The sequence below is a fragment of the Leptonychotes weddellii genome, chromosome 3 (assembly GCF_054177405.1).
Source record: "Leptonychotes weddellii isolate Sample4059 chromosome 3, ASM5417740v2, whole genome shotgun sequence".
NCBI lineage: Eukaryota > Metazoa > Chordata > Mammalia > Carnivora > Phocidae > Leptonychotes > Leptonychotes weddellii.
Window position 1 is genome coordinate 121,672,420 of NC_138371.1, and position 12,297 is coordinate 121,684,716.

Here is a 12,297-nt window from a genome sequence, read left to right on the forward strand (position 1 = left end):
GCACGTTCTGCATGGAGCACTGGGTGTTATGCACAAACAATGAATCATGGAACACTACATCTAAAACTAATGATGTAATGTATGGGGATTAACATAACAATAAAAAAATTAAAAAAAAAAGAATAAAGTGTGTGTGGGCTGAGCAGCTCCAGTCGTGACCCCTTTGGTACTGCCTCCCTCGGGGGAGGGTTCTTTCTGTGGGCATCTGGGAGTCATTCCTAGAAGCTTAGCCAACGATCTGCTCTTGCAGCCTCCCAGTGAATTTTGTAAGTACCTAATTCCCTGGGCTAAATCCTCCTCAAATCTCCTAAAGTGATTTCTGTTCTCTGCACTGTATCTTGACAATGATATTTGTTGAATATTGAATAAGTATAGCCAGACGAGTGTGAGGAATCTTATATTATCACATTAAAGGCTTTAGAAGTCCTGCAATAAAGAAACTTGATTAACTTATGTTGGTTTTTTTTTAAGATTTTTTTTTATTTATTCATTTGAGAGAGAGAGAGCACAAGCAGGAGTAGGGGCAGAGGGAGAGGGAGAAGCAGCCTCCCCACAGAGCAGGGGGAGCCTGACGTGAGACTCGATCCCAGGACCCTGAGATCATGACCTGAGCCAAAGGCAGACGCTTAACCATCTGAGCCACCCAGGTGCCCCCTTGGTTAACTTGTTTAACCCCACTTTTTCCCAACATATTTACCAGACTACTTTAAAAAGTGAGATGGTATTTCATGGAACATCGGTTAGGGAAGCGCTGAGCAATGCAATACAGTATCCATGAAATTAAAAGAAAACCAGTTGTCAATAAATGTTTAAAACCTATTCTAATATTTAGAAAAACTGAAAGATATACAAGAAAATAAACTATAAAATATTATTAAGAGAAGTTATGTAAGATCCAAATAAGTGGAAAGATAGGCCATGTTCATATCTTAGAAGACTCAATATTGTAAAGAAGTCAGTTCTCCCCAAACTGATATATAGATTCAGTGTAATCCCAGTCAAAATCCCAGCAGATTTTTAAAAAAATGATAGTAAGTTGATTCTAAGTGTTTTGGGGAATGAAATGCAAAGGGATAGGAAAGCTAGGACAACCTTATAGAAGAACAGAGTTGGGGGCGCCTGGGTGGCTCAGTCAGTTAAGCTTCTGACTCTTGATTTCCACTCAGGTCATGATCTCAGGGTCCTGGGATTGAGCCCAGCATTGGGCTCCAGGCTCAATGGGGAGTCTGCTCGGGATTCTCTCCCTCCCTCTCCTCTTGCCCCTCCCCCTGTTCATGCTCACTCTCTCTCTCAATCTCTCTCTCTCTCTCTTTTAGGTGTATACCTTACAGAAATGCTTGCTTTGTGCACCAGAATAGCAGCATTATTCACTTAATAATCCCAAACTGGAAACAACCTAAATGAATATATTGTGATACAGACATACAATGGACTACTATACAATGAAAATTAACAACTAGGTTACTCATAACAACATGGATGAATTTTCCAGACATAATGATAAATGGAAGAAACCAGACTAAAAGAATATATATTGTAGGATCTTGTTTATAGAAGGTCCCAAAACAGGTCAAACTGTGGTGTTAGAAAACAGGGTAAAAGGGGCGCCTGTGTGGCTCAGTAGTTAAGCATCTGCCTTCGGCTCAGGTCATGATCCCAGGGTCCTGGGATCGAGCCCCACATCGGGCTCCCTGCTCTGTGGGAAGCCTGCTTCTCCCTCTCCCACTCCCCCTGCTTGCGTTCCCTCTCTCGCTGTGTCTCTCCCTGTCAAACAAATAAATAAAATCTTAAAAAAAAAAAAAAACAGGGTAAAGTTTGCCTTTGGGGAAGACGATTGGATGTAGTGATGGGGAGAAGTCATGAGAGGACTTCTGAGATGCTGGTAATCTATTTTTTTCATTTGCGTGGTAGTCATGATTTGTGATAATTCAGCTGTACGCTTATGAATGGTATGCTTCTCTCTATATGTGTTCTACATCAATTTTAAAAGTTTATTTTTAAAAATCCCTGGTATGAAGACCTGGAAACTGTCTCCAGTGGGCCCCCATGAAGAGAACACTGTGTCCTTGACTGCAGGTCCGGGATAACTGGCTGTTTCTAACGGTGTCCCCAATGTGCGCTGAAGGCAGGATGCCAGGGGGAGAGTCTAAAAGCCTTTCCATGAGGGATTACCTAATTGTTTCCGGTACTTTGCTCTCTGCTGAACTAGCTCAATCCAAGGGTAAACAGAGTAGAGAAAAATGGATGGGCTGCCGATCCTGCAGGCAGTCCTGAAAACATGATGTCTCTCAACAGAATTTTTGCTGAGTGTTGAATGGGAGAGAAACGGGGATTATAGACGTTGACAGGAACTTGGAGTACAGATACGTGCTGCTGCCAAAGAAGGACAGATCAAAATGTTTTCACAATTAAGGGAGTTGGGGAGACATTGGTGTCCCGGTGTGAAAGTCTAACAGATCAGGGTAGATAGAAGCCCTCCTCCCCATCAGAGAGAGTTGGGGACAAGGTGTACAATACTCTATTTCATTGATCCTAAGATAGATTTATTTCTCCATATTTTAATATTTTTAATTTTAATTTTATTTTTATTTTTTTATTATGTTAGTCACCAATATTTTAATATTTAAAAAAAATTAGAAAGCGTTTTACAGTTGCTGTGCCGTAGTTAGTTGGTAGTGCTTTTTCTTTCTCTTTCAAAGTATGATGCATCTTATATTTGATGGTATCTCAGATTCAATTAAATAAGTCACTACCTTCAATGTTGCTCCTTCAAGCCTCAGTATCTCTAGCTACTTGGAGTCTGATAGTTCAAAATTTATTTTAAAAGTCTAAATTTTGCTTGGGGCCTTAGGGATCACTTACTTTAATACCCCCTGTCTCCTCCCCCATCCCTTCACATTTGCCTACTGGGAGCCAACCACAGAAGGCCTACTTTGATGAATATATAAAATGATTTGCAGTAGATTACTAGTGGCTTATATTATAGGTAACTAGATTCCTGCAAACAGTCCGTCCCTCCCCAGTATTGTTTACAGTGTAAATTTCCTTTGCAAATTCTTCCTTTCCAGATAACGTTGAGGCAAAGAATCAGCATAACCAATCCCAATTCCTGGTCTAAATGATAGTTTCCTTGTATTTAATTATGTCAGTTCTACAGCTCCTGGAGTACTAGCACCCCGGCTCCAGGAAGTCTACAGATTGCAGTATGAAAGTGTAAAATAACACTTTGTCAGAGACTGGCTTGATGGAAGACAAAATGCCAAAAGTTTGGGGAAGAATCCTTTGTTTTTCTTTAGTTTAAAATTATTATTAAAATCCACAAACTTTTTCTTGTTTGTTATGAAAGCTAGAGTTTGAATGTAAGGATAAATAATTTATACAGAGAATCACTGGGCAAAGCCTTGCATGAAAAAGGTTAACTGCTGCTATCCTTAATTGTAATTAAATGCCCTCGAGGTACTAGATAGGGCCTGGGAGCCCTAAGCATAATGTGAACTAACCTCCAGGCTTGTCTACCCATTACCCATTGCCCTTTTAGAGTCTCTACACCTTTCCTCCCTTCCCCCCCCACTTAGCACTGCTGGACGCTGGCAGACCCCAGACCTAACAAAATCCATTTCCTGTCACCACTTCATTGTAGGAAACAAATCACATCCATTAATTAGTATTAAGGTGTTAGTAATTGTAATGGTTTGACGCATTACCCTTCCTGAATGTATTTGCATAAACAGTGTATTACACAATTGATACATTTGCATTGCCAAAAAATGGAAAATTCAGATAATCAGAAAGAAAAAAAACAATTATCCCCAGAATCCTCAGGAAGAACCACTATTACAAATTTAGTTTCTAGTTCTCAAGCTCTTGTCTGTGCATGTATTAACATTTTGGGGAGACTTTAACATTTGAAGCAGGACTTTAACACCCCTTCCTTCCTCTCTCTCCCTTGCCCTAAACTTATCCAAGAAGGAGAAGTTCTACACGTACACGTAAAACCAGCTGTGGATAGTATTCCAGAACATGCCCCCATTCTCGAGAAATGCATGCCCTTACAGAGGTGGAGAGGTAGCAGTTATCATTTATTTTTGGAAACTAGTTTCCGTAGATGCTTATGTTAACACAGATCAAGTTGACATCTTAAAATATTTGATTGGCCACCTCCCAGCTCTTCAAGGGAGGGATCAAGTGTGCTGAGCGTGCTGTGGTGTTATGTCCTATTTGTTTAATCCCTTCCCTTCCAGAAGCCTTCCCTCAGTCCCCTGAGAGTCAGAGGGAAGGACTCTGAATTCTTACAGCCCTTGTCTGTGTCACTTAAGTGGCCCTGGGTGGCCTTGTAGTGTTATTTTTGGTGTCCATCATCACAACTCCCAGGGGCCTCAAGGCCACGCTGAGTCCTAGAATCTTATACTGTCAAGGGGCCTTGGAGAGGTACAGTTTATACACAAGGAGGATCAGAGGGCTTAGCTAACTGCCCAAGGCCACACAGCATTTTAGTGAGGTAGGACCCAGTGTTCTTCCTTTTCCAGCAGTGTTAGACATATTCCCAGGAGCTTACAAGTTATGAAAGTTATTCAATTTTGTTCATTTTTTTATGATCTAAAAAATTTAGCCTAAGCACCTTTCTGATTCTCTGAGTCTATTCATTACACTTGAGTAGTCTCTCAATTTCATCATTTGACTTTGTATCTTGTATTGTCCTGTTAGTATTTTTCACTGGTTGGACCAAGTGATCAGGTGACAGCAGTTAACTTGTATAATGCAGTGGTTTTCCAGGGGGAGGGGTGACAAAATAGAGGACACGCTCTCAGGGGTCCCCACTTTTTCAGATTTGAGCAACACTACAGAATAGCATGGTACTTATTCCCCACAAATGTGTTTGTTGATGATGGCTTCTCATTTCTGATTCATGCTACTGTATTGACAGTAAAAAATTTGGGGCATTTTTTTCTTATTACATGTTGGGAATCGGACTGATTTTGGTACCTGGGGGGAGGATTAGTAAAGAACTGGAGGCAAGAAACGGATCTCACTGGTGTTCCCCTGAGCGCCCACAACTGTCTCCATAAATTCAATGCCTGCCACGAGATCAGACTACATTCATGCTCCCTGTAACAGTGCCATCTGGTGGCCCCAGGGTAATAGGACAGCAGTTGAGTGATCTGGGATTTTGAGGAGACCTTATTTTAGATCATAAAGCCCATGGCCAACACCCTTTCCCTGGGAGCCCCCCTCCTCCCATGACAACCTCCTCTCTCATCACTGCATACCCAGTTGGCACCTCTGGCCCAAGAACACTTCAGTGTCATCCCCACTTCCCCAGGGCACTCTCCGGCAGCTCCTGAGCAGTAGACAAGCTATTGATAACTGCCTGGCTGGGAAGAAGTGAACTTACCTGTGGGGCCTTGTCAGCTGCTATTGGCCCACGTTAGGCCAGGCCTGGCCTGGATTCTGGTGCTCGAGGCCCAGTGATTTACTGCCTTCCTGGGCAGCAGGTGGCCAGAGTATTTTTAGTTGCCCGGAGCCTTTAGGAGGTTTGGGTGGGGGTAGAAGGCAAAGGTGAGGTCTTGGCTCTTCCAAGGCTTAAGTTCAAAGCCTCCCACTTGTGGAGTCTCTTCCCTAACTCCCCATGGGCTTGCAGGCTCCTGGTACAGGGGTCTCCACTTTAGAAACCATGTACGTCTTCTTGCACCTCTTGGCCTTTTTCCTTTTCCTAGTCCGTAGCGAAGCATGAGCTGGAGACAGTGATACCTTTGGGGTGTCTGGGTTGTTTGGTATCTAGGAAAAGGACTGGGTGTTATTAACGCCCTGCATGTGCACTCATTCCATTTCAAAGCACTTTTCCGTTCATTGTATGATCAGATCCTTACAATGATCCCCTGAACTCTGCAGATGGCGATTATCATCTTCCTTCTACAGCAGAAGAAGCTGACAGAGAAAGACAAGCGATCACCCAAGGCCACAGGGAGTGCACGTGGTGGCACCTGAAGGTGGGCTGTCCTGGCTTGGCCACCAGCAGTGCTGAGTTAGAACCCACTTCTGCTGCTCACCAGTGTTGGGATTCGGGAAAGATGCTGAACTCCTCTCCTTATCCAGAAACTAAGAATCGTGGCACTTGGCACATACAGTTGTGAGGATGGTTAATAAATCCTGGGATCAAGCCCCACATCGGGCTCCCTGCTCAGCGGGGAGTCTGCTTCGCCCTCTCCCTCTGCTCTTCTCCCTGCTTGTGCTCTTTCTCTCAAATAATCTTTAAAACACACACACACACACACACACACACACAATAAGTTGTTCTTATCCAAATAAAACCTCATGTGTTTATTTGGCTTTGCGTGTGTCCAGGGTCCAGGCCCTAAATACACCACATTGCCACTGCCCTCACAGGAAAGACCATCTCAGAACCAACTAATCAACACACCAGGGTGTTCAAGCCTGGAGCAGGACTGGCCAAAACCTGGGGCTTCTGAGCAGGCACATCAGAGAGAATAAGTATGCTCAGATGCTTTGTCAGTTGGACCCTCTGAGACCTGATTGGAGTTACCTGGTACAATTACTTGGTGGTGTAAATGCTTTTGTGATTCCTTATTCTTACCATCCTTCTGTTTCTTTTTTTTTTTTTAAGTTTTTTTTTTTTTTTTTAATTCATTTGAGAGAGAGAGAGCAAGCAAGAGCATGAGCAGGGGGAGGGGGCAGAGGGAGAAGCAGGCTCCCCGCCCAGCAGGGAGCCTGATGCAGGACTCGATCCCAGGACCCCGGGATCATGACCTGAGCTGAAGGCAGATGCCCAACCGACTGAGCCACCCAGGTGCCCCACCATCCTTCTGTTTCAAGAAAACATTCTACTTGTGCTTCAGGGAAGAGGGGTTTTGCACCAGCACCTGGATTGAATGGTATCAGCACCATGAGAGACCTGGAGAACCAGGAACAATGAAGTCACTGAGCCTCCAGCAGGGAGGGAGTTGGAGGGAGCTTCAGTTTTAAGTTGTCCACACCTGCATTTTACCCAGAGCAGCTGAATTGGAACCCCTGGGCTTGTCCTCCCTGTGGCTGCCCCACCATCTCCAGAGTCAAGGCATGCCGCTAGGAGCCTCAAGGTCTCTGGCTGGTGGAGAGGGGCTCCTGGAGGTTTGATCTTGGTCTTTCGAGGGACTGTCAATACACCATAGATCTGTGGGTCCAGTGGGTTCCGGCCTCCCTGCTGGGTGCCTGGATACCTTTTAATTGGACCGTTCCCTGCTCTTTTTTGTTTAGTTAGCACTCCAGGATCCCTGGAGGGTGGGCAGAATCTGGCTCAAACCTCAGTTCATTTGCCTGTTGACCCTGAAACCTAAGTAGACCTAGCCAGTGCAGAGGGCCTTGACAGTGGTGGAGATGGTGCCCCCACGCAAGGAGCCAGGTCCTTTCCCTGTGAGTACCGGCCCCCAGTTGATGCCCAACCCCCGTGCTGGAAAGTGATTGTTGTCCATAGCTCACCAGTTCAACGTCATGTCTTGTGTGGAGACGGTTCCATGGTTGTGATCAGTCTTTCGGATTGGCTATTCCCATCATCATATTAAGGGCTCTGAGATATCCTCTAGTGGAAAAACCTGTTCAATGTCATTGAACCCAGCATTTCCCAAGCCTGTTGGACCATGGAGCCAATGTTCAAGTCAACAGCACTTCCCATCCTTCAGACTAGAGTTTCACAGAACCTACCTTGGGAAGCACCAGCCCAAACCATGCACAGCCACCTCCTGAGAGCCGTCAGCTGCCTTGACTCATGGCCAGATCCTACCCCAGATGGCATAGGACACCAATCCCTCCCAAAAGTGAGCCTGAGCTCATCACATCATGAGCCAGCCCCGCTTGGCCCATCTCGCCAGTCCTAATCCTACTCAGCCCTGGCTTTCTACCACATTCTGTTTTGTCTAGTAGCTGAGCCATCCTAGGGCAACAGGAGAGGAGAGAGGATTCTCCTGAGAATTCACATCTTCACTGTCCACCAGATTGACACCCAGAGGGCACTGTTCACCTTGAGGCTGGAATCCCATTGGACAGGGATCTCCTTGTTTTTCCTGCTTCCCTCCCTTCTGGCTCTTCATACTGTGCTCCCTGACATCTACTTAAAATGCCTTGGACCTGGGAGGAGACTTTTATTAGGTGAGCAAATCCAGCACAACCTCATTCCTGATTCAGAAGACTAGCCCTGGCTATTCCAGCTGGCATTCTGAAAATGTATTATTCCGTTTCTTTTCTTAAATCCAAACTAGTTGTGAACCACAGCCCACGAGTGTACCTGTCCTTCCTCTCTGGTTTTCCACCTGTCCACAGCCCCAGACCCCCAAGCTTTGGGGGAGTCTCCCCCCACCTCCACCCCCCACCCCCACCCCAGGCAGCTCTGTTCCAAGAAAAGCTGACACTGCAGGACAGACGGGAATGCTTTGTTACAGATGTGAGTGGTTAGGTACCTGTGGGTCTTGCCCAACCAAGGTGCATTTCCCCCTCTGCTTCATGATGGCTTCTTCCTCTCCGCTTTGTGATCATCATACAGGAGTCTCTGCTTTGGATGCATTCTGGGATCTCTGGCTTCTAGAACCCATTGCCTGATCCTCACCCCTTACTAAAACCTGCTCGCAGCACACCATCAATCAGTGTGTTCGCATTAGCTCAACTAAACATCGCCAAGATGGGAAAGAGTCTGGTGGCCAAGGACACCCTGAGCGCCCATGAAAGTGGAAAACCAAGGAATGTAAGAATTCCAACATGCACTTTCACACAACTTCACACAGGAAAATAGCTTGAGTCTTTAATCATTTATGAACTAAGGAAAAGAAGTTATAACTTCAGAAAGGTGTAGCAGATGGCAAAAGAGATTCTACCTTACCTAATCATATGCTTTATCACCTTATACTCAAGAGAGTCCAACACATATGCAGTCACATCAAGGGAATATGCACCCCTGAGCGCTGAGGGGGACAGTGCAGTGAAAATGGCTACTTCTCAGACTCGTAGTTGGAATACCATCCCTGAGCATTATTTTATATACATGAAATCTTTTTTTTTAAAGATTTTGTTTATGTGAGAGAGAGAGCATGAGCAGGGGGAAGGGTAGAGGAAGAAGCAGACTCCCCGCTGAGCAGAGAGCCCCACGCGGGGCTCTTCCCAGGACCCCGGGATCATGACCTGAGCAGAAGGCAGACTCTCAACTGACTGAGCTACCCAGGCACCCCGATAGATGAAATCTTTTTTTTTTTTTAAAGATTTTATTTATTTGACAGAGAGACGGCAAGAGAGAAAGCACAAGCAGGGGGAGCGGGAGAGGGAGAAGCAAACTCCCCGTGGAGCAGGGAGCCCGATGTGGGGCTCGATCCCAGCACCCTGGGATCACGACCTGAGCCGAAGGCAGTCGCTTAACGGACTGAGCCACCCAGGCGCCCCATGAAATCCTGATATAAAACAGTAGACAGGTAGCTTCCAACGTTCGGTGCCTGTGTTAGCTAATGTCAAGGGGAGGAAAAACCCACAAACATCAGTTCAGTGCAACGGGAAGCATTTGCCCTCAGAGCTTTGTGTCGTCTGGGATGAGGCTGATCTGCACTGGGCTCGGCTGGTCAACTCTGCTCAGTCTGCAGTGGCTGAGTGGCTGTGCTTCTCACTTCAGGTGTCTGGACTGCGTTGGTGGCTTGGCTCTACGAGTCTCTCATCGTCCTTAGCGGACTGGCCCAAGCTTGTTCTTCTGACGGCGCGGGCAGAAGCAGGAGAGAGGAGGGGCGCCTGGGTGGCTCAGTTGGTTAAGCGACTGCTTTCGGCTCGGGTCATGATCCGGGAGTCCTGGGATTGAGTCCCACATCAGGCTCCCGGCTCAGCGGGGAGCCTGCTTCTCCCTCTGACCCTCTCCCCTCTCATGCTGTTTCTCTCTCTCTCTTTCTCTCAAATAAATAAAATCTTTAAAAAAAAAAAAAAAGAAGAAGAAGAAGCAGCAGGAGAGAGGAAGCCCCAGCGCGCGAGCACATGGCCAACCGCGGCTTGAGTCGCATCTGCTCCCATCCCATTGGCCAAAGAGAGTCACGTGGCCACGCCACGCTCAACGTCCCCCCGGCAAGGGCCCTCCATCCTTGATGAGGCCCCGACAGGGGAGTTGGAGGGGGTGGGGGGGAAAGGAGTGAGGAGCCAGGGCGATGGCACCACCGTGCTCACCTGTGGTACACAGGACAGAGCTAAAGACAGGGTTTCTTCTGTCAGTTGCTACAGCAGCAGCATTTTGTTGCAAAGATGCTCCAGGGAACCCGGCAGTCCTGGGAAACCCTTGAAGGTAAGTCAGAAAGAAAAAGAAAAAAAGGAAGGGAAAAAAGACTTGTTCTTTAGTGGTGGTTTTTCACAGCAGCTCTCTGCCGGGAAGCTCCTCAAGATGCGCACAGGCTCCGTGAGCCCGAGAACAGGACGCCGCCCAGAGTGATCCCGAGGAGTGTGCAGGGAGCGGGCACACGGAAGGGCAGCGTGGCCACCAAAGAACTCTTCCATGGCTGAGGGTGGTGAACCTTTCTGACAAATGGGTGCCAAGGAAGCACCAAGGAAGGGAGAGCGCCCCGGGGGCCGGCCAGGTGAAGATCAGCCTTCCCCAAGAATCAGGGAGAGCAGGAAGGAATGGCAAATGGACAAGGCTGGAGCCTACAAGTAGTTGGCTTTCCATGCCTAAATTAACCATGGAGTGAGCATGGTTACCCACGCTGTTTTGGTTGCTCTCAACTTATTTATTATTTGAAATGTAGTTTTTATTTTTATAAAAAGAATACAGATATCTGGCTTAAGAAGTGAAATAAAAGTAGAGGCTTATAATGAAAAACAGCGGTCTCCTGCCTCACTCCCTACTAACCCCTAATTTCTTCTCCCCAGAAACAACTGTTTTCACTGTCTTCTGATACTTTCCCTACTTCTTTCCCCATGCTTCTGTTGCTGTTTCTTGATTTTTTTTCAACTTCAGACACAACCTATTCTCTTCTTACCTAGGAAGGTGAGACTTGCACTCTCTTGCACTCTCCCCCAGTTTTCACCCCCACACATATATCCCTTCCCCCATATTCCCAATATAGACTTTTGGTTAAATGAGTATTTAGTGTGTACACTGTTATGAATATGAAAAAAAATTGTTCACAATTGGGCCATTATAGAACACTATGGTTACACTTCTTTTCAGTGCAACCTTTTGTTTCCCCAGGAGCTGATAATTGCCCTTCTTTGTGTTATTTCTTGCTTGGTTTTCTACATACTTATCAATAAGACAACCTAAACTGTCAAAACTGAAAACTTCACTGATAGAATCAAGCAGATAAGGTAAACTATTAGTTTCTTTTGTCTTATGACGAAAGACGGAAGTGAGACATCCTTCTGGGAACGGTTGGTTCTCTTGCTCCCAGCTGTACAGGTAGCTCTTGTTCTGGAAACTCCTTTGCTCCCCTCTAGTGTTGAATTCCATATTGCCTGCATCCCCTGTCTTCATTTTGGTCTATCCTCTTGAGGGAGCACGACGACCAGTAGCCTCCTGATAAAAGGTGCACAAGTCCTTACTTGTCTGAAATGTCATTATTCTATCTGCACGATTGATTGATTAGGTTACAATAACAATTTTCCCTCAGAATGTTTTCTTACTTTTTTTCTAGACTTTCAGAAATGTTGCAAAAACATTAGCGTTCTATCTAATGCCTTTACCGAGCTTCCCCTGATGCTAACATGTAACATAGCCATTGCACAATGATCGAAACGAAGGCATTAATTATGGACTTTGGATTTCATCTTTTCCCGATCATCATTTTATGTTTCCAGGGTCCATTCCAGGATCCCATGTTACATCTCATTGTGGAGTCTTCTTAGTATCTTCTTTTTTTTTTTTTTTTTAAGATTTTATTTATTTATTTGACAGAGAGAGACAGCGAGAGAGGGAACACAAGCAGGGGGAGTGGGAGAGGGAGAAGCAGGCTTCCCGCAGAACAAGGAGCCCGATGCGGGGCTCGATCCCAGGACCCCGGGATCATGACCTGAGCCGAAGGCAGATGCTTAACCGACTGAGCCACCCAGGCGCCCCTTCTTAGTATCTTCTAATCTGGAACAGTTCCTTAGTCTTACTTTGTCTTTCATGATCTTAACAGTTTTGAAGAATAGTGGTCAGGTATTTGGTAGAATGTCCCACAATTTAGATTTTCCTGATTTCTCATGATTAGACCAAGGTTCTGGATTTTTGGCAAGAATACCACAGAAGTGATGTGCCCTTCTTAGTGCATCTGATCAGGGGTGTGTGAAGGTGGTGTGACTTATTACTGATGG